The 23771-nt window shown below is 43.8% G+C and overlaps 1 pseudogene; it reads left to right on the forward strand.

Annotated features, from left to right (window-relative positions):
- Positions 1 to 13265: 13265 nt before the first annotated feature.
- LOC127206462 (voltage-dependent anion-selective channel protein 1-like) overlaps positions 13266 to 23771 on the forward strand; it is a 51604-nt pseudogene continuing 41098 nt past the window's right edge.

Below are 23771 nucleotides of genomic sequence, written 5' to 3' on the forward strand. Positions count from 1 at the left end.
CCATGCTACAGGGTAGCTGGAGAGTAATATCTGTTTTATTAAATAAAAGAAAGAACTACATCGAAAGGAAACATCAAGGAATGAAGTCAGTAGGATAAACTTGGTCACTTCTGCAGTATACCCAAGGAACCCAGGGAACTACACCATTATGTGTAGTTTTTACCCTCTAGTAAAACTGGAAAGTCATACTTGAAGCTCATCTTTTATTCTCATTTTCAGCCCACTGAGCACTGTGATTCTTTAGGCATGTGGCGGATCTTTAGATGGATGAATGAGGACTGGAGAGTCACACTTTCCGATCTGCTGGGAGACTTTCTAAGTAGGAAGAATGCAGGCGGACCCCGTTGGAGAGGCAGGGACTAGGCTCTTGGTTAACCATTGTGCTGTCACCTGAAGGGAACACAGCATCATCCTGTAGCCAGTGTGCTTTGCTGACGCAGTCAGCGATGAGGAATGTTCCTTGACACCACGTTGGAAGCTCCACTGGCAGGAAGGTGTTTGGAGTTCTCCAACTGCTGTGAGGAGCTCTGAGTAGGGTTTACCTGATAAATAACTCTGGGACCTTAATTGTGCCAAATCAAAACAAGATTGTCTCTCTGTCGCCTTTGAGAAAGCAATGCACCACACGTACCAGGAAGAGGGACTGCCCCAGTGTTTGGCATGACAGAGGGATTACTTGCTGTTGCTGCACTGTCAGTGACACTAGGATTACTGTCCTCAATAACAGCTTACTACGTATCTCCCACTCCCTTCTCTTTACCCCTCTGATGCCCAGCAGGCTCGTGGATCAGAGTTCTGTGGTGTGGTGCTTGCTCATGTCCCCAGGAACGATAACTATGAGACCACTAAAGCGTAACTGTAGGTGTTTGTTCCACAATCTTAGTCCTCTTGGCTCTAGGGTGTGGCATGTCGGCCACTGAGAAGCCACGCCTGATGTTGCAGTGCCTCATGCGTGCTTGTCATCTTCGCCAGAAACGCTCTCTGATACTCCAGCTCTGCCCCTCAAGTGTGCCCCACGGTCAAAGTAAGAGCTTTGGAACCATGCCTACTGTGTCCCTTCACCTCTAGGCGAAGGCTTGTGCTTAAAGCTCCGTTCTGCTCCACACTAACTCTCTGGGTGCCTGTTTAATCAAATTTTGGGTCCCTCTTGTCATTTCCCCCTTATTAGATAACTCAAATTGCTAGGGAAAAAAAGCTGAGCCTAATTTTCTCTCAGTGAACCTTAACTTTCCAGCATAGTGTATATTTACTCATATTTGCCATTGGTCTACTCCAGTTTGGGTTTAAGTTTCCCAAGGACAGGGCTCTTTGCTCCTTTGGTTCATGAATGTATCTCCTGCCAAAAACACAACACTAATACTTATCAGGCAATGACATGGCTAAGGCAATCATTTAGTAGCTCCTGGACAAACGCTGTAAGTGCTGTCACATTTTGTGAAGACTTGCCTGACATTTTTGTGGTTGGAAAGGATGTGTTTAAATTTATAGCTGTCATCATCTCTGTAACCTGAGCAAATATTTTAATATTGTTTCAAATATTGACTTATCTTTTAAAACATGTATTTATTTTTATGTGTATGAATGTTTGGCCACATGTATTCATGTGCAGTGTGTGTGTGTGTGTGTGTGTGTGTGTGTGTGTGTGTGTAGGTCAGAAGAAGGTATCAGGTCCTTTAGAACTGGAGTTACAGATGGTTGTGAACTGTCGTATGTGGGTGCTGAAAGCTGATTCTGGGCCCTCTGTAGGAGTCATAAGAGCTCTTAACAACTGGGCTCTGTCCCCAAATAACCATTTTTTTTACCCATATGGTGGTCATATTAAAACAGAAAATGTAATGTTAAAAAGTTGCTTAATTTTATTGTGTGTATCTATGGGTGTTTGCCTGCATGTGTGTCGTGTAGCATGAACATACAGTGTCTGCAGAAGCCAGAAGAGGGCGCTGGATCTGTGGAACTGCGATGACAGTGATTGTGAGCTGCAAATTGAACCCTGATCCTCTGGAAGGACAGCCAGTGCTCTCAAAGCACTGAGCCATCTCTGCAGTCGCCAGTCTCTATGTGTTTGTTTGGTTTTGGTGATTAAGGCAAAATGGGAAGAAAGAATGAACATTCATTGCTCACAGTGACTGTGCACATGTTACTGGAGAGTGCTCAGTGACGACGACAGCTCTGAAGCCCGTCCTTCAGTTCATACACTGAGTGTGCTAGAGACACAGCAGTGTCTGTGCAATGCTAGTCTGCATCACAGCTGACCCTCCTGTGTTAGAACGGCAATAAAGGCAGATGCTGTGAAGGGTTTGCTTCTTGCCCTGGATGTATCTTAATGTCTTGAATTGTGCTAGGTATATAATATACACCCAAAAGTATTTGTTAGTAAAGTGTGCAGTGTTTGCCATAAGTCCTTAGTCCTAACCATAGTGATAATCAGCTGAATTAGTGATGTAAAACTTATAAATTTTGCATAATCTCCACAAATATGCGCAATTGCTTCATTGTGTGGAATGGAAGACATTGAAGAAAAATTTTGAAAACCAAAGTGAAGGGAGAGTTTTCTAAAAGTCCCACACAGTTTCTTTGGGTTGGGTTCAGGGTGGAAGCTGAGGAAACTCACGTTAGACAGAGAAGCTTAGAATGAAAGCTTTATTTTCTGAGCTCAGGGAGGCAGCCACTTTGGGATCTGAGCTGTATCCCCGAGGGGAGATTGCACAACATTTTTAAAGGACAGGAACACAACGGGGGAGCAGGGCTGGCTGCAGCAGTCTCCACTCACAATTTGACTCAAGGGGTTGAGCAAGGGAATTTCCATCAGTCAGGCTAGGAGTTGGTTCTGAGCCTGGGAACATGGGCTTGTTTGACCCTGTCCTTAAGTTCCGGGCCGGCTCAGGATGTATGCAGAAGCAAGTGTGAGGAGGGACTGCCTGAGAAGGGAAGTAGGGCTCCCTTCAAGGGTGTATTAACAATGTTGCAATTCTTATCTCAGCTTTATGGGCCAACACAGGCTTTTCCTGTAACTAGGGAAAATCTGCTTACAGCAGGATGGGGGCGGCATAGAGATTCGCTAGGACCTTCATCTCTACAATTTAATAGAGTCTGAAAACGAAATGATAGTACTTAGAATTCAGTTTCTTTTGCTCGTTCCTAACAATTGTCCATTGGACAATTCCAGTGGACTTTGCAGTGTCTGGAATAGCTAGGCCCACACCACCTAATCATTAACAATGTATAGCTTTCGCCCCAAGGAGCCTTTCCTTCAGTATCTGATTCTCCTAGATCTCCCTGATAGGCATGGAGGTTTTAGGAGAAAAGGCAGGATAGACTCACTTGTAACATAACATTTGGTCTCTTCTGTAAATTGGGTCTCTGAAATTAGCACAGCCCAAGGAGACTGTGCAATGTAGGTGCCCGGCTCTTCCAGATGCTGCAGGGATGTGTCCTAGCCCATCAGAGGCTGAGGTGGAACTTATTTCAAGGTCAGACTTGGCAACATAGTGTGGACCCTCATCTAAAGAACAATAATAACAATAACAAGATTCTTCTGTGATGTTCCAGCGAGAGCAAAACCCTTGATGTGCGTCCCCTCTCTCAACACAAGTTATTCTGCAGCGGCTCCCCTGCTTAATCCTTTATTATTTTAACTATGGAGAGAATCTTCAATGTTCTCTTGGAAACCAAACATTTACTACAGACCCTGTGCAACTACTTAAAAGTGCATTTTGCTAAAAACAACACTTGGCAAGCCAATCAGCTGATTTTCTCCAGAGAACCAACACCAGGCAATTCACACCCAGGCAATTTTCACAGTTTCATGTATTTTTAAGGATGCTCTTTTTTATACTCTGAAAAATTATTTTCTTTATTAAATTAATTTTGGAGACAGAAATGTTAGTATTATTGTCCTTAATAAATATTTCAAATGTATGCTCTTTTATTTTTGTTTTTGCTATTTATTTTTTTAAGCATAAAGCATTTTAAGTGGAAAAACCAGAAACATTCCTCAAATGACAATTCTGAGGAGGTTAGATATTAAGATATATTCACAACTGCAACTAAAAGTACTAAAAATATTTGCGGATAACCCTGAGAGCACTCTGTCTACATCTGAAGGCAGAATAATCAAGCATAGTCTCACACTAGCTGACCAATTAAGTCAGTTATGAAAATTCAAATTTTCTGCAACTGCAGGGAGAGTGATTCAACAACCAGTTAATTTTGTCTGAGCCAGTTCTGAAATCTCTAAGTTATAAACATTATATTTTTATTTTGTGGTGGTTTTGTCCACAGTAAGGATGAATGAGTTGGGAGCACCTTTTTCTCTTTTTATGTACAAAATAGGAACTGTCACAAAGTGTTGGGAAGACAGCACTGTGCTGTGAACTCAGGGCTGTGTACAGTTTTGCTGCTATTAACCTTAGGGAAGCAGAGGTGGCCTGTGACTCCAGTAAGTTCCCTGTCATCACCAGGACGGGCTCTGGTCTGGAAACCAGAGTCCCGGACCTTCTTCTACGCCGACAGGAGAAGAACACACAATCTGGTGACAAGAAAAAACCGATTTGTACTTACAAAGTTTGAAACTTGTTTTTCAAGAAAGAGAACATATCAGCTTCCCTGCCCCCCCAACACCCGCCTCCCCCAAACCCGGGCTCTATAAATAGCTCCTGGCAGGCAGGCAGAAGCCTGATTGCAGGAGATGAAGGAGCAGCAGCTCCGGGCTGGAGGCAGAATCAATGGCACGGTGCCAGGAGCTTCATCAAATGAATAATAGCTTCCACTTGACAATCAGTAAAGTGCCTCTTCTCCTACGGATTTAGTTTTTAATGATGATTAGAGAGGATGGGCCCCTAAAATTTCTCTGGTAGAAATGACCTCCTATTAATTTCTATTCCTTGAAATGCTGGATTTCAAAGCTCCCTTACAGCTGCACAACCGAAGGCACTGACATAAAGGAACTATTATCTTTGTAATTGTAGCAACAAGTACTAAATTCGCCATTGATTAGCGGAGACTTTGTAACTTCGCCATCCTTTGTTGAGGGAGCCCTCTGTTTGGTGCTGCTGATTTGCCGGCTTTGAAAGTCAAATACTACATTTCAGACCCAACAGCTATCAAAGTCATGTCCTTTGTTTTAACATAATAAATACCTCCTTAAAACATACTACACTGATTGTTGTGCCCCAGGTCGAGTTTGAACAGCTCATTATTTCTATGTAGCATTTTGTTTGCTGTCCATGTAACAATAAAATTCTAAACTACTCCTGCCTAAAATATACATAAGAACAACATCTATTAAATAAGGAACTTCACCAGGATTTTTTTTAAAGTGGCAAACATGTCTTTTTGTCTGTTCACAGAAAGTATTTTCCAAGATGAACCAGAAAGCCTTGTGACAAGCGAAGACTTTTATGTTGGTAACTATGGTGAGACTGATGGTTTGGTTTGTCATCAGGCTAATGTTTTACACAGTAAGATTCATCATCACTTCTCAGCTTTTTGGGCCAAGTGTAAAACAACCTCATGTGTATTACAAATGGCCCAGGGTCGTATCAAGTGTGGACCACATAGCCTCCTTTTGGATATAATGTAGAGAGCATAAGATAAGAAAACTGATTTCTAAGCTCAAGAGAATGAGTGGCATTTTACAGCCGTTTCTGCTCAGCATAAAGAAATTCTTAGTCCAAATTTGTTTTTAAACTTTAGTTTCAAAATATTAGAGTCCAGACTCTGATTCGGGAGGCTTCCCAGTGATGATTTTTAGTATTTTTAGTGTTCCCTAGAGAAATGAGGAGGTACTGAATTTATTGCTTAATTTGTTAAGATGGAGGATTTCTTTAAGTATGAAACATCCTTTATTTTGTGAAATCAAATTACTGGTGTGTTTGGCTTTCAGTGACCTGACAAAAATCAAACACTGGCAACTCTTTCTAGTTTATACTTTTGGTTAAAAATTGTTTGCTCAAAAGATATACACCATTCTAAGATAGCCAGGCTCACGGGTCAAAGCCTGAAGGAGTTAGCAGGGCTCTGTTTTGTAGGGGACAGAATGTCCATCTTACTTACAGGTGAAACAACTGGTTTATGAAGAAACATGAGTGCAATTAGCAAAGACATGGAAGAAAACTAAATACAGCTCCTCCTCCTGCAAGGAAGCCATTCTCACAGGAGCAGAAAGAACTGAATAAGGCTCCCAGGATGCTCAGTCCAGTACATGGAAGCTCAAACCTGCCCAAACTAACTCAATTGGAGAGCACATGTTTTTAATACAGAGTGTTTGACAATAAGCTTTTTAACATTTTTACTATGAGAGAATGGTCTTATAATTGTGTGATTTATTTTCTTATATATGAATGAAACACTGTTACACTTAATTATAATATAAATGTCCTAGATAATAGATCTATAAAGCTAAATCTTCTTTTGTCATATGTGTGTGTGTGTGTGTGTGTGTGTGTGTGTGTGTGTGTGTGTGTGTGCTGAACAGAGAACAACTTGCAGGTGTCTTGTGGGTACCTGGATTTGAACTCAGGTCATCACAGTTGGTGGCAGGCCCCTTTACCTGCTGAGCCATCCTGATGCCCCCTGCCCCCTTTAAAAGAAGTCAGTGTCTCCTTGAATTGTGATTCAACCACTAGTGTCAGTTTTCCTGTAAAGACATGGGTTGTTCTAAGAAAAACTAGAATCGTCTGACATTATTTAAACATATTTATGGAGAGAGTTTTTGGGAAGGAAAGGAATAAGCTGGCTGGTGTGAAATGGTCCTCCCCAGGCTTTCTTAGAACAGACATGTTCTCAAACCATGTTCTCTCTATCAGAGGGGTAATTCATTCTTCAAGTATTCTATGTTTATTTTTCTTCTTCTTTTTCTCTTTATAGTTAACAAACTCAGTCTAAAGTTTCTGACTTGATTCATTCCCACCCCAGGGGCGTAATCAGGGTCTACATGGTTGTGGAGGAAGCTTGCATCCCAGCCCAGTGTGTTGGTGGTGTTGGGAGGCCATGAGGGAAAGAGTGAAGGAGAGCAAACCTAGAGAGGCCTTAGCGTTATTCATCAGCTTACTTCCTCATCAAGTAATTGCCTTCGAACCCTGTGAGGATTAAGGCAGGCCATGGGCAAGGCAGGATAGGGAAGTCGGCCTCCATCCATTCCCACAGGCCTGCAGTGCAATTTACTACAGATGAGGAGCGAGTGCCAGGCCTTACCTGATACCTCGGTGGGACTGGGTGATGCACTGCAGCTTTCTGAGCCTGAAGCCCGCAGGAGTGCACACTTGAGACAACTCACTCCCCTGGCTTAGAGGTGTGGGGGAAAGGGAGAATTGAGGAGAGTACTGGGGCTTCTCATAGTCAGTGTGAACATGAACAGATAGGTGGCCTATGAAGAGTGTTGGAACCAAGAGATGCAGAGCTGGTGGAGTTCTGGTGCGGCCACACCCTGTGAACATGCTGGTTATATATGTCAAAGCTAGCTGTGGGTAGAGAAAATAAGGATAATCTTACCTTCAGAATGATCACAATCTTCACTTCCTTAAATATACATTTGTGTTCCCATCATTTCTTATTTTTAAACTTTGTGTGTGTGTGTGTGTGTGTGTGTGTGTGTGTGTGTGTGTGAGAGAGAGAGAGAGAGGGGGGGGGAGACGTTGGCACACATGTGGAGGTCAGAGTCACCTGTCCTCTTCAGGCAGCCGATATCTTCTCACCACTGAGTCACCTCTCCACTCGTTCCCTTTTACATTCATTCACTCTGGTAGAGTGGAAAAAAAATAGAGATTGTTTGCCTAAAGCAAAGATCAGTTCTCAGTGTACCCTCTTTTAAAAATAATGATAATGATAAATACTTGCTGGGTCCCTGCAGGAGAACACAGGTCCCTGGGAGGTTCTCCAGGACGCAGACCTTAGAGGATGCCCTGTTACCAAGTAAACACTGCACAGCGTCCCATGTTTTACTCATCCCTTACATCAGTGACCAGGAACTGCGGACTCTCCATTTCCCCACTTCGAGGAACAAGCAGCAATTTCATTCCTTTTGGGCCCGCCTGCGTGTTTTCTTGGGATATCTGCTAAGGCTAAAGGATATATACATACCTGCTAGATATGATGGCTGGGTCCACACTTCCACCCAGAAAGCCTTGAGGTTCCTAAATCCTCACATCCTTGCTTTATTCCCTACTGCCCACATTGGTGGATATAAGTGGCAGTTTGTCCTTTTATTTATCCCTCTAATGACTAATACGATTTATCATCTTCTAAAGGTTTTTGAATTTTTTTAAAAAAACTTTTTGTATGAACCACATGCTCATGTATTTGAGCACTTGGTTTCTAGCTGGTAGTGCTCTTCAGAGAAGCCATGACACGTTTCAGAGGTGAGCAGAGGGCATCAATTTACTGCTTCCTGGTGTGCCATAATGTGAGCTGGTTGCACCACGAACTGTCGAAGCAGCTGGCTCAGCCGGGGTGTCTTCCCTGCCTTTTGGCCTCTAGCCATCTAAGCTGTTAGAAAGAATAAAGCCTGCCTCCCCCAAGCTGCTTTTGTCAGATACTGTGCCATAGTGAGAAGTGGGGGAACATTGTTGACTATGTGGTTCATAGGCCTTTGGAAATGGGTTCCCAGAGTCAAGTGGAGAGCTTGGAGCTCCTCGCTAGAGAAGCCTCAGAATGCCAGACCTGAAGCTTAGGGGGTCATTCCTAGGGGTCTCAGAATACTGGAATGCCAGTAGAAGCGCAGAATGTGACGGCCAGACTCTGAGGTTTCGGAGAGGATGAGAATGCATTGAATTCTGGACTAAAGGGCATTCCTGTTGAGTTCTGGCAATGATTATGATTAAGTTCTGCCCGTGCTCTAAAAATGCAAGTGAGGCTACATTAAAAAGTAATAGACCAATTTGTTTGGTGGAGGGAATTTCAAGATGGCCAGAGCATACAGTTTGTAGCACGGTCATTGCTGGCTACCTTTAGCCAGCTTCACAGCGAAAACTCTGAGCTAAATGAAGACTAGGAAGATGTGCAAAATGGAAAAGTTGGGGACAAGGTGGCTGTGGCTTTGGACAAGTATCTGTAAGTTAGGATTCTGCTGTTAAGTTGGCTGCTGGCCAAGCAGAGGGAGCTGGTGGAGAAATTAGAACCTTAGGGAGGTTTTTTCACTTAGCAGTGAGATGTGTAAATGGAGCCTGCAGGACAAGAATAATAGCAAAAGACAGGGTGTCTGAGGAGGCAGAGCCTCCGGGCTCCCAACAGGGGAAGGGTCTGCTGTGTGGGTCCTTGGAGGCTTTGGCCTCCAGCAGCTGGCTCACCCGGGGTGCCTTCCCTGCCTTTTGGTAAACACTGTACACAATAGTCTGAGCTGACAACACAGCTTGGCATGATGTTATGGCCGTACCTTTCCAGGCTTCAGAATGCAAGGAAGGCTTGTGCCAAGGTTCCAGTGAAAATTCAACAAAGGTATTCTCATTTCATTTCTGCTGCTGTGATAAAAATACCATGGCAAATAGCAACTGTGGGGAGAGGAGGGTTTATTTCAGCTTACAGTTTTAATTTCAGTCCATTGTCGCTGGACTGTAAATCAAAGCTGGAACATCACACACTCACAGTCAAGAGCAGAGAAAAATGTGCGCACACAGGATTTCTTTTCCGCTTGTGCTTAGCTGGATTGTTCCATTTTTATTTAGGTTTGGGTTTCCTGCCCAGGAAATGAAGCCACCCACAGTTAAGTGGGTCATTCCACAATCGCCCACAGGTGAACTTGATCTTAGCGATCCCTCACTGAGGCCCTATCAGGCAACTCTAGGTCTCGTCAAGTTGGTGATTGGGACTACCATTACAGAAGGTGGCGTATGACAGGGCTAGTTCCCTGAAGAGAGGCACAAGGGGCTGTGTGAAGTGTTGACAATGAGTTCCAGGTTTCAGCATCCCTGTGTTGGAGTTGACAGGGATGTGAAATGTCTGCTGATGAAAGAGGGCTCATGTGTGCTGCAGGGAGGGGAGCTCAGGTGATCCTACCAAAAGGCCATATGCCAGGGACTGGTGTTTGTCTCGCTTTGGCCCTTATTGTGACTCAGTTTCTCCCTTGTGCCATTATATATAGGAAACATCATATATATATATGTATATATATTATATATTAATTTTCTTTTTGATTTTTATTGGGCTTGCAGCTAAGAGTCAGCCTTGGATCTCAGAGGCCCACAGGCTTTTGAGTAATGCTGGAATTGTCAAGGCTTTGGGAGCTCTTGAAGTTGAACTGAGTGGATTTTATATTATGGGATGGCCATGGGCTGGTGGAGTCATGGTTGGACACTTGGCTTTAGTATGAAATGTCTCCACAGGTTAAGCTGTTTGGATGCTGGGTCACGGTGGACTATGGTGGTTTAGATGTGGGCCTTCAGGAAGGAAGGGGTGGGGGTTGGGGGTCTTGACTGTTATAGCTGGCTGTACCTCTAACCCAGACTGTTTCCCGGTCATAGGGATGTGAGAAAGTTGTGTCATGAACTTCTCCCACAAGCCGAATCAAACTGGCTGCCACACTGTGCCCACCACGGTGAACTGTGACTCCTCAAACATAAGCCTGACCAGTGTTCCCATCCTTAGACTGTTTCTGTCAGGGGTTTTGTGATAATAAGTACACAAGTAACTTATGTAGCATGTTAATAACTTTTGTCTATTTTTGTTTCATTTTATTGTTTATCTACCTACCTAAAGTCTTCTTTCATTTCCCTGTGACTTCGATTTTTATAACATTTTGATTTAAGACATTGCTAGTAGGTTCCCCCAGTCTGGGACTGAAGGTTTCATGTTGTCCTTCATGTCTGTGACATTTGGAAGGTGGCTTATATTTGCAGTGAGGCCCAATCTTAATGATGCTCAAGCAAAAAACCACTTTATTTTTCAAGTATTCTACCTTGTTTGTGTGTGTGTGTGTGTGTGTGTGTGTGTGTGTGTGTGCGTGCGTGCGTGCATGTGCATGTGCATGTGCATGTGCATGTTGTGTGTGCATGTGCACTCGCATGTGTGCATGTGTGTGCATGTGAGTGAGTGTGTGTGTGTGTGTGTGTGTGTGTGTGTGTGTGTGTGTGTGTGTGCCTGGTTCAGTAAGATGCATCATTGTTGTCACCAGCTATCCAGAAATAACCACAGGGAAGGCAAAACATAATTCTCATCTTAAGTCCTTGTCAAAAGTCCTTACATTTGACAGAATTTTTCTAATATTTCATTGGTAGAAAATACATACAGCACCATGTTACATTGGAAGAAAAATCATGAAATGTATTTATCCAGGTGGCCATATTTCTGCCTGAAATAAAGAAATTATGTTGGTTTTAGAAACAAGGGGGAATATGTCTGTTATATTCTGCCACACTGAAGCGTCCTCTGTTTAACATAAACCCTCAATTCTGGTGTCCCCAAATTAGTGTCTTTGCCTCTTTGCCCTTGTGGAGTTTTGGTTAAGGGCTTTTCACTACCCCTGGATGACATGGCCATTTTGTTGTTGTTCTTTTCTATTCACACTCTTCTTAATTTTTGACCCATCCAAGTGTCACAGTGATGGGACTGGAGAAAGTTGCAATTATAATTTTCTCTATATATGGAGTGACTTTTCCAGTAACATTGTTCAATAATTTGTCCTGCTCTCATTTTCTGTTTGTTAGTTCAAGTCAAAATGGACACCAAAATGGGCTTGTGTATATGAGATTAATTGGGAGAAAGACTTGTGAAAGAGGAGAGGAGTCAAACAGAGGCCAATGGTAAGAACATGTCCATCTGGGCCATGTGATAGTGTGTGTTAGTAGTCCTGGACATATGCCCGAGCACGCCGTCTATCACAGAGACAGGTGTGCACCCAAGGTCATTGCCATGACAGCTACAGCAGCAAGGAAATGGAAATCATCCTAGTGTCAGTCACTGACAGTGAATGAGTAATGAAAATGTGGCTCATATGCATGATGGAATTTTATTCAGTCATAAGGAAAAATGAAATTATGAAGTTTACAGAAGACTGGATGGATCTGAAGTTTATAATATTAAGTGAGGTATCCCAAATCCAGGAAGATAAATATCACATGTTTTCATTCTCATGCATAACCAAGCTTGATGCACATATACAGACACACAGACACAGACACACAAACACAGACACACACACACAGAGACACACACAGACAGACACACACACAGAGAACACACAGACACAAACAGACACACATAGAGAGACACACAGACACAAACACAGACACACACACACAGAGACACACACAGACAGACACACACAGAGAGACACGCAGACACAAACACAGACATACACACACACACATATGTGGGGGGGTTGAGTGTTGGGTAGAGGTCACAGCACTAGAAAGGAACTTCAGGGTCTCACTCTGGCGCCAAGGCTGTCCTCAGCACGTGCTCCTCTGGCTCCCTTCTGAGTCTCAGATCCGAGCACTGGAGTCACAGGTCAGGAGCACCATCAGGCCTCACTAGCCTAGCTGTCCACTTCTGTCCACACTGCAGTTTACTGCCAGGCGTGATTATGTTCATCACGATGGTGTTTCCTGCCCTGTATTCCCATTAGCAGACTAGACTCTCACTTTTTGTCCGGAGTGAATTTTCTTTTTTTCTGGTGACATTTTACTTCATCAGACATTAAACCTGACTCTTGCCTTTGGTATTTTCTGTCATTACCAGCTTATTTATTTAATATTTGTATCCACCAATCCTTACAAGGCATTTGCTATTGTTTCCTTTTGTTTTAATTTGAAGCTAGGTCTGAGACCTCTGTCTTTTCAACTGTGTCCACCCACATGAATATGTCTTAGTCTCCCGTGTTATGCGTTTACAGAATGTTCTCCTTAGCACTTGTGCACAGAGCCTGTGGCTGGGGACAAGACTGTACCGCGCAGGCAGCTCAGATGAGGCGAGAAATGCTGACTCGCAGTGTGTGCCACATGCCAGGGCACTTTTATTCTGTCCTAATATTACCCTGTGGTGGTCACCCGGAGAGCTGTAGGTACTTGGGGTAGAGACTGACAATTTGAATGCAATCTGGGGGAAAAGGTTAACAGCAGATTTTTTTTTAATTATCTAAGAAATAAATTTATTCTTCTGCAAGATAACCTTCCAGGTGGCTTCTGAAAATTCCAATATGTTGTGTCTATAAGGTCCTAGTGTAGTTTAGTTAAGACCATATTTTACTCCCCAAACAAAACTGCTAGCTATTTATTTAGCAGGATCATAAGTACATATAGGATATTCTTGATCAAGGAGAAGGGAAAGATCGCAACATGGAAGTGGTTCTGTTCCGGAGAACAGATGCAGGCAAGCTGTTGCCCAGGCAGTCTGGAGACCTGGGGATCTGGAGGGTGCTAGGAATTGCAGGAGAGGAGTGTGCCAGTAAGAAAATGACACCAGCTGGGGGTGCACTCTGCGTACAGTACTGGCCCACCATACACATGGCTGCAGTTCTTCCCCAGCGCCACAAAAATAAACAATAGAAATAGATAAAATGGTAGATCCAGCCTCTTTCAAGATTCTTGCCCCCAACAAAAATTCTGCCCTGAGCCACCGGGGACTTTAATGTGCACCGAGACCCCTCACGCATGAACTGACACACAGAGGCCTCTCATACACGGACTGACGCACAGAGGCCCTTCACGCATGGACTGAAGCACAGAGGTCCCTCATGTAGGGACTGACGCAAAGGTCCACACTTGACCCACGAGAGCTGCTGTGACTGTGTAACAGCTTCGGGAAGGTGTGGTTCTCCGTAGGGAAGCCTTTTCTTGTAGAACACTGTTAGCTCACAGCTTGCTCACTGGCCGCTGCTTACCCTCCATGGCTGAGTCATGTAGGAGTGAAATGGTCTAGACAGATTTTCAAGAAGCGTATTTTTTGTTTTTTGTGTTTTTTTTTTTTTTTCCAGACAGGGATGGGGCAGCTTTGAATGTGACACAGCTGTCTTTTTCCTGGGTGGCCTGGCTGCTGTAAACCTGACCCCGATTCTCTTTAAGTAGCTTGGAATTTCTGCTGGAGCCTTTAATTAGAAGGGTAGAGACAATTTTATAACTTTGCTTACATGAACGGGAGGCCATCCGACTGAACAGGAACACCAGCAGGGCCCGGGCTTATGATTTGGGCTTCTCAGCACCCAAACCAGACCTTAAAGTTCTTATTTCCTCTTACAGATCTGCCCAGACCAGAGCCGGCCACTCGCTGCTTCCAAGGGCCAGGGCGATGCTGACGAGGCCCATAAACATTACCTTGACATAAATGTATAAAAATGGAAACAAAATCTCAAACCTATTCTACAGGTGGTAGCGATTTACAGTAACTAACAATTTGGGGGAGCTGGGATAATGTTATGGGTTCATGTGAAGCACGTAAAATAGAGAGGACATTCACCCAAAATACCTGTGTGCTCCGGGATGGGACGGCATTTGCACCGCCATTGCATTCCCAACTCACTGGACCCATCGGGAAACCTCGGCATTAAGGGTGACCAGACACAGGTGAAAGCGATGATGATTGTACCACAGGGATGTTTTAATGGAATTTATTTATTCAATTCAGGGTTTAGTAAGTGAAAATTATATTGTAAAATTCTAATCAATCTCCGCAGGCAGCAGGAATCCTATAGCCTTCTGCCTCATAATGTAATTAAGGTTATCTCATTACTTTCTAGTCAGACACTGCACACACATGTGCACAGGTACACACACACACTCTCCCCACTCACACACATGCCCAGGCACACACACACACATGCACAGGCACATGCAAACACACACACACATGCACAGGCACACACACACACACTCCCACCACTCTCACACACGCACACATGCATACTCCCCCCACTCACACACATGCACATACACATACTCCTCCCATTTATATACATGCACAGGCACACACACACCACTCACACACATGCACAGGCACACACACTCTCCCCACTCACACACATGCTCAGGCACACACACTCCCCTCACTCACACACATGCTCAGGCACACACACTCCCCTCACTCACACACATGCTCAGGCACACACACTGCCCCCACTCACACACATGCTCAGGCACACACACTTCCCCCACTCACACACATGCTCAGGCACACACACACTCTCACCACTCACACACATGCTCAGGCACACACACTCCCCTCACTCACACACATGCTCAGGCACACACACTCCCCTCACTCACACACATGCTCAGGCACACACACTCCCCTCACTCACACACATGCTCAGGCACACACACTCCCCTCACTCACACACATGCTCAGGCACACACACTCCCGTCACTCACACACATGCTCAGGCACACACACTCCCCTCACTCACACACATGCTCAGGCACACACACTCCCCTCACTCACACACATGCTCAGGCACACACACTCCCCCCACTCACACACATGCTCAGGCAAACACACTCCCCTCACTCACACACATGCTCAGGCACACACACTCCCCTCACTCACACACATGCTCAGGCACACACACTCCCCTCACTCACACACATGCTCAGGCACACACACTCCCCTCACTCACACACATGCTCAGGCACACACACTCCCCTCACTCACACACATGCTCAGGCACACACACTCCCCCCACTCACACACATGCTCAGGCACACACACTCCCCTCACTCACACACATGCTCAGGCACACACACTCCCCTCACTCACACACATGCTCAGGCACACACACTCCCCTCACTCACCAACATGCTCAGGCACACACACTCCCCCCACTCACACACATGCTCAGGCACACACACTCCCCTCACTCACACACATGCTCAGGCACACACACTCCCCCCACTCACACACATGCTCAGGCACACACACTCCCCTCACTCACACACATGCTCAGGCACACACACTCCCCTCACTCACACACATGCTCAGGCACACACACTCCCCCCACTCACACACATGCTCAGGCACACACACACTCTCACCACTCACACACATGCTCAGGCACACACACTCCCCCCACTCACACACATGCTCAGGCACACACACTCCCCCCACTCACACACATGCTCAGGCACACACACTCCCCCCACTCACACACATGCTCAGGCACACACACTCCCCCCACTCACACACATGCTCAGGCACACACACATCACGCTCATACACTGCCACCTGCAACTACACTTGGGAATGGTCAGTGACCTAGGGAGTACATAGGCTGGCAAAGGAAACCCTAAGATCTGTCTAGGTTTTGGGGCTACGTCCATGTCAGCGTGCTTTGTAGCACGCAGACCGAAGCCAGGTCATTAGGTCTGTGAGAGCAGAACTCTGCACAAGAGGAGAACCAAACAGGTAACATTTGTTATTTATTACAGTTGTATTTAAACAAATGAAGATCTGTATCTACTTAGCATGAACTTTACTGTTTTTCTGTTTTTAGTGTTTATCTTGTACATTAACACAGAAAACATCAAGTTTGTTTGGAAAGCAGAAATATTGACCACTATATTTTGCAGGCATCCTTATGGCCTTGTCTGACAATTGATTGGTTCTCAATAGACAGTGAGGTTTGGGGTTTTACGTTTTAGAACACCGTGTGTTGTAGGCTGGTCTTGAACTTACCATCCTCCTGCCTCAGTCTCCTAGTGCTAGTGTTATCAGTGTGGACCAATTGCCGCTCCTTCCCACTTAGGAGACGTTTGTTGGGTGAATTAATCACTCCTTCCTTTGGAGACTGAGTCCTTGGACATTTGTTCCTGAAGCTTTGGTTGTGGTTACATTTTTTGAGTTTCTTGTAACATTTACAGGGTCCTTTAGTTGGTCTCTGCTTTCAGTGATGTGCAGATGTTATTATTAATTTGTTAATTAGAGACCAAGTGATTTCTTGTTTGAAAAAACTGTCTCCATGATATTTGGGATGAGACATATATCTCTTTTTTTTTTTTTTAGATTTTTTTTATTAATTTATTCATATTACATCTCGATTGTTAGCCCTTCCCCTGTTTCCTCCCATTCTTCCCTCCCTCCCATTTCTCCCCTTCTCCCCTCCCCTATGTCCGTGACCTAGGGAGACCTCCTCCCCCTATACATGCTCTCAGAATATCAAGTCTCTTCTTGGTAACTAGCTATCCTTCCTCTGAGTGCCACCAGGTCTCCCCATCTGGGGGACATGGTCAGAAAAGGGGCACCAGAGTTCCTGTGAGAGTCAAATCTCACTCTCCACTCAACGGTGGAGAGTATCAGAGGCATATATCTCTTATCCCAAATATGACTCATCCCAAATGGTGGTGGTGATAGTGTGTGTGTGTGTGTGTGTGTGTGTGTGTGTGTGTGTGTGTGTGTAACTGTGTGTGTTTGTATGTGAATTTATGCATGTACAATGTGTAGAAAGTATGCATATGTGTGTGTGTTGAGGGGTGCTATCACATATATTTGGATTAAATTCAAAGAGGCCTCCAAAGTCAGGGTAGGACTTCAGACACTTCCAGGAGATTTTGGGCATGGCTACTGTACTAGGAGATTTTCTGTGAAGTCTCTCCACTAGTAGTGGGCAAAATCTCCAGGTGAAACAGTGAGGCAGGTAGGCCAGACATAAAACCATAAAAATATAGCCAGGTGTGGTGGGGCACAGCTTTAATCCCATCCCTTGGGAGGCAGAGGCAGGCGGATCTCTGTGAGTTCGAGGCCAGCCTGGTCTACAAAGCGAGTCCAGGACAGCCAGGGCTACACAGAGAAATCTTATCTAACAACAACAACAAAAAAAAAGTGAAGAAACAAAACAACTGTAAGAATCTAAGGAGAATGCAAACATAGAAAAATACATGACAACAGAAGCAAGATTTGGCAAACTTGGCAACAATAAAGTTAACTATAGACCTTTATAATTGTGTGTGAATGTGTGTGTGCGTGAGTATGTGAAACTTGATGTGTGCGTGGCACATGTGTGGAGGCCAGAGCACAGCTTTGTGAAGTCTCTTGTGTCCTTCCCTTTTTATGTGGTTTCTGGGGTTTGAACATTAGGCTTGTATGTGGAAGCCTCTATTTGCTGAGCCATCTTGTTAACTCTTTTATAGATCTTGATGATGTTTCCAGCCACGTTCCTCTTTTCATGGGATTTAATGTAGGTTTCTCCTCAAAGGGTAAATCTTTCACTATTATATATATGTATATATATATATAATATGTAATATACACACACACATATATACATATATATAATATGTATTATATGTACATATATAATATGTATTATATATGTATATATAATAGTGAATATGTATACTCACTACATATAATAGTGAATATATAAAAAATAGTAAATATATACATATATAATAAATATAACATAATAAACAATAAAACAATATATAATAATTATATAATAAATATATGTACAGAATAATAAAATTAATAAATAATAAAATAAATATAATATATATATATCAAACCTGAGTTTATTGTATCCATCACCCTCCCTCCCAGGCCTCCTTGCTTCTTCCTGTCAGTGCAGTGAGGTCCTCATGTCAGCGTGGTGACACCTTCAGGAGGATGAGCCAGGGCAGGGCTGACCACCCTCTGGGCTCTGGGGCTGGTGGTGTTTCTGTCACCTTGCTGGCTGACCAGGATGTGCTTACTGTAGGTGGAACTGTGCCAGGGCTCCAACATCTCTGCTTTGTTCTTCAGAAATCTTAAAAAACAGACTTGTCCAGGATGTTTTTAACTAGGATCAGAATGAATGTGTTTTATTCTAAGATTGGAGGATAAGAAGCAAACAACAAAACCATATTCCTGACGAAAACTGAACCGTTAATCCCGAGTCAGGGATTCCAAGGTCATTGGGATGGCACAGGTGTTTTTCATTATGTTCCCGTCTGACTGCTGGTTGACTTCTGTGGAAGAGAACCAGGAAATTTCAGTGTCATAGACACTGGTAAAATGTCTTTCACCTACATCACTTTATTAGTACCAAGGATCAGTACAGGAGATTCGAGACAAGAAACAAGCACACATTATTAAAGTGGCCTATAAAAACAAGCACAATGGAATGGGAGAGATGCCCAGTCTGTAAGGCTCTTGTCTTGATGACGAGGACCTGAGTTTGATCCCCAGCACTCAGTTAAATAATCCAGGTACTGTGTGCGCAGTCGTAATCCCACTGCTGTGGGGGCGGAGACAGGCAGACTGCCTGGGCTTGCTGGCAGCCAGGGCAACAAGAGACCCAATCTCCACAGGCTTGTACACACACACACACACACACACACACACACACACACACACACACACACACATGAATCTATGGCAATGTCAGAATGATGGAAGTCTGAAAGTGTTTAAAAACCCCATCTGTACTCTGCTGTGTTGCCTGTCCCTTTATCTAAGGCGCTGACTGTGTTGCTGGGGTCTGTGTCCAGACTGCCTTTTGCTCTACTGAACTATGCATCTACATGTCTGCCTTTCATGCTGTCCACGTTCCTGAAGCATTGGCTAGGCCCTGAGTGGTGCAGTGCCACGCCTCTGACTTCCCTCTTCTTCGCCGGTGTTCTGGCACGGTGCTGGCTCTTCTGTGTCTTCTGCACCTTATGAATTCTGGAATGAGCCAATGCTCACACCGTAACCTACTTGGGTTTTGATTAGAATTCTGATATATACATATCAGGTTGGGAAGAAGACATATCTTGGCAATATCAAGTCTTATTTCGATACACACTATCGCTCCATTTATTTAGCACTTGATGGTTTTCATTGCATGCTCTTGTATTCAGTTTGGTAACATGTTTGCTTTTCGTCTTAGGCGACACTGATGTAGGTGGCAGCATGCTTTACATTCCAGATTCCAGTTGTTCATTTCTAAAGTGATTACATTTTTGTGTATTAATCATATACCTTGTTGCCTTATTCTAATAATTTATTAGTTTTTTAGTCTTTTTCTTTTTGTTGTTTTTTTATGTTTGTTGTTGTATTAGTATTTAAACATATTATTAAGGCTTGACATAATGGTGCATGCCTTTAATCCCAGTACTTGGAATTCAGAGATAGGTAGAGCTCTGAGTTTGAGGGCAACATGATCTACAGAGTGAGTTCCAGGACAGCCAGGGCTACACAGAGAAACTCTGTCCAGATAAGCCATATATCTGTGTGTTTGTGTGTGAGAGTGTGTGTGTATATATACATATATAATATAATATAATATAATATATATTCTTTGCGAATGCAATTCAGTGTGTTTTGGTCATGTTTACCTCATCTCTCATATACCCCCAAGTCCTCCCAGATCCACCTCACCCCCTTCTCCCTACAACTTCCTGTATCTTTCCTGTTTTACTAACCTATCCATTCATATCCATATATTCCTGGCTGAGACCATCCACTAGAGATCCACCCACCAGGAGCTACATCTTAAAAAAAAAAAAAATAAAACCCAGACTCTCCCTCCCTGATAAGCTGCCAACTATTCATTGCTCCTGACTGGGCGATGAGAGCTCAAAGCCCCTCCCAGTGCCAACTAGCATATTTAAATATAGACACCTCTTTTCCTTGTATTCCAGTCTGGGCATCCCCTGTTTGTTTGTTTGTTTGTTTTGGGGCTTATTGCTTGACCTAGAACTTACAGAATCATGGTAAAAAACCAGAAGTGAAAGAGAACATCTCTACCTTTTTCCTGTTCTTGGTGGGAAACAGTCAACTTTCTCCACATTCCACCCGAAGGTTCCTCTAGTGGGGGGTCTCAGCAGCAGGCGCAGCCTGTCCACTCAAACACAGGAGTCTGCGTGTCTCACAGTGCGCTCCTGACCCCAGCTCACTGAGCGCTTTTCTCATGCATGGCTACCTCTCATCTAACTGGTCTCTGAATCTATTAATATGATCATGTGATCATTTACCTCCTAGACTTGTCAAGACAATGGATGACAGTAAAAGATTTTCAATATTGAACCATTCTAATTTGATTATGATATCAGATTTTTCTTACAGATTTGTTGAACTCAAATTTCTAGCATTCTGTTGTTGTTCTTGTTGTTGTTTCTTGTGCTGAGGATCAAATTGAACACTCTGTTCATGTCCAAGCACACACTTTACCACACCTTCAGATACTTTTTGAGGGTTTTTGTCTCCTTCTTCATGAGAAATATCGGTTTGTGCTTTTCTCTGTGTTACTTTGTTATTAGAGTGATGTGACCCAGGGATACATCTTGTGTATGTGTATTTATACTCATTTTATTTTTTTTAATTTACTTTTATTTATTTATTTATTTATCTATCTATTTATTTATTTTTGTCTTGAGACAGGGTTTCTTGTAGTCTTGGCTGACCCAGGACTGAATATGTGGGGGAGGCTAAGAGTTCAAGGTTGCTCTTATTTCATGGGGAAAGGCTTTGCTTGATTCTTGTCACTGGTGTCATTCATTACAAATTGTATCGTTAAGAATGCAAAATAGAGGTGACATTAATCAGAACTCTGAAGGCACAAACAGGGAAGAAGACACTAAAGGATTCAGGATGGAAGATTCAAATGACGCCCAAGCATAAGCCGGTTGGGAGCCATCTCTGTGTACATGTACATGACCAACCTTCCTTACCCTTCCTGTGAAGGTATCACAGCAGCACATCAGAACCGCAGGAGCCAAAGTGAAGCACAAGTCCCCAGGCTTCAGAGGGGCATTAGCATCTGTTATGTGCAGGCTTAGAGGAGACAGAGTGCAGACAGGGATAGATCTGAAATGACTCCACAGACTGTAATAAAAAGAACATCTGCTAAGCTAAAATTCACCTGTCTGCCGTGAAAAAGGAATTGCCCAATCTCAATCTATAGCCAGGAGGGACAAAAAGGACAGTTCAATTAGTATCAGAAGTGTCCACCTTTTAATGTCTCACGTTAGATCAGCAGGCAGGGAGTGTAGGCTTTTAAAATGTACATTTTTACTACTTGAAAATTGACAATTATTTAGTAAATTTCTACAATACTCATTTGCATAAACCTCCACTGGCAAAAGCACTAAAAGCTTAAAAGCTAAAAAGCAGAAGGTAATAACAAACAATGATTTTACTTATAAAATAACGTTGAAAAAAAAGAAACAATCAGAGCAGCAAGACTTTCAAGCAAAATGTATCCGAAATGGTTTAATTAGACTAAAATAATATGTAAAGAGCCTTTTGTTATCAGGTAATATTTTCAAGCATCTAAGAATAAATGAGAAGTTTACTTTTACCTGTGTCTACGCGGCTGGCGGCCTGTAGGTCTGAGCCTTCAGGGAACACACCTTGACGCCTCACACTGTACTCCATGAAGAGTGTTCTCACAATTGTTTTTATTTTTATAGCTTAACTTTTACCATACATTGACACTTTATCACCACACAGTGTTGGGGGCTCTGGGATGTCGTTTCACGCTGCAAGTTCTGGTCAAATAAAGGAGAAAGGGAACAAAAATCCAGTTGAAGGCTTCATACTGCCCAAGAGGGATAGATGGTGTGTGCTGTGCCTGGAGACATGAGTTGAAGGCCTCACACTGGCCAGGGGGATAGTGTGTGCTGTGTTTAGATGCACACATGTGTGATGCTCGGTGACAGGTGGTGAGTCGGGCACATGTGAGTGGTGGCTGGGGCACATGTGAGTGGTGGCTGGGGCACATGTGAGTGGTGGCTGGGGCACATGTGAGTGGTAGCTGGGGCACATGTGAGTGGTGGCTGGGGCACATGCTGTGTATAGGGAGAATCATCTGTTTGCAAGATTCACACACACACACACCTCACACCTCAGGTCTGGGGGCTGCCGTGATGCTATTTTTTTTTAATTCTTTCATTATTTGTTCACTTTACATCCCAAGTGTAGCCCCCTCCCTCCTCTTCTCCTGGTCCCAGCCTCCCCTCCCCTTTTCCCCTATCTCTCCTCCACTCCCATGCAGAAAAGGGGAGCCTCCCACACCTACCCCTCCCAGCACATGGGATCACATCAGGATTGAGCACGGTGGATGCCTCCCACACCTACCCCTCCCAGCACATGGGATCACATCAGGATTGAGCACGGTGGATGTTGTGTTTATAATTCAGTAAGACTCTGGAAATGCTGGCGTGCACTTTACTCTCCTGCTTCTCGGTGACTTAAGCAGCTTTATCACATCTGGCTCGGGGGTCAGGAGGCTGCATCCTTAACCTGCACTGTCCCTTTTTGAATATGACCTGCAGATGTATGGCAAATTTTTTTAAGTTTGCTTAATGTGATGCTTAGTTAACGCCACTGCAGTTCCTCTCTACATTTCTGGTGTAAATAAATGTCTAAGCTATGACCACACTTATAACTGCACACTGGGAAGGCTAGGGAACTGTAGTCTGTGTGTATATGTGTATGTGTATCTGCGTGTCTGTGTGTGTGTGTGTGTGTGTGTGTGTGTGTGTGTGTGTGTGTGTGTGTGTGTCTAAGCTCTGGCACTGCCTCCTTCACCTACATGTCCCTAAGTCTGTATGAAATCACATGGAGTCTGTGTGCAATGCTTACTATCTGTGCTGCCAAAGTTCTGAATTGAATTCTCTCCAGGAATGTTAGCATTTGAGTTTATTGTTTCAAGCTAACGAGTATGCCTTTAACTCAAGGCACAGACAAGGGCTGAAACCAGATTATGTGGCCTTAAACCACACAGCAATTTTCCTTGTGAAATCTGTGGCTGTTTGAGTATAGTTTGTATAAAATAATCAAAACACTCTAGGGAATTATAAGCTTCTACAGTGATTTGTCCCCCCAGAGCAGCTCAGATCTGTATGACTGTACAGAACTCAGAAAGCAGTTGGCTCAACTTATTGTGTTCATTA

This window comes from Acomys russatus, chromosome 23, assembly GCF_903995435.1.
Source record: "Acomys russatus chromosome 23, mAcoRus1.1, whole genome shotgun sequence".
NCBI lineage: Eukaryota > Metazoa > Chordata > Mammalia > Rodentia > Muridae > Acomys > Acomys russatus.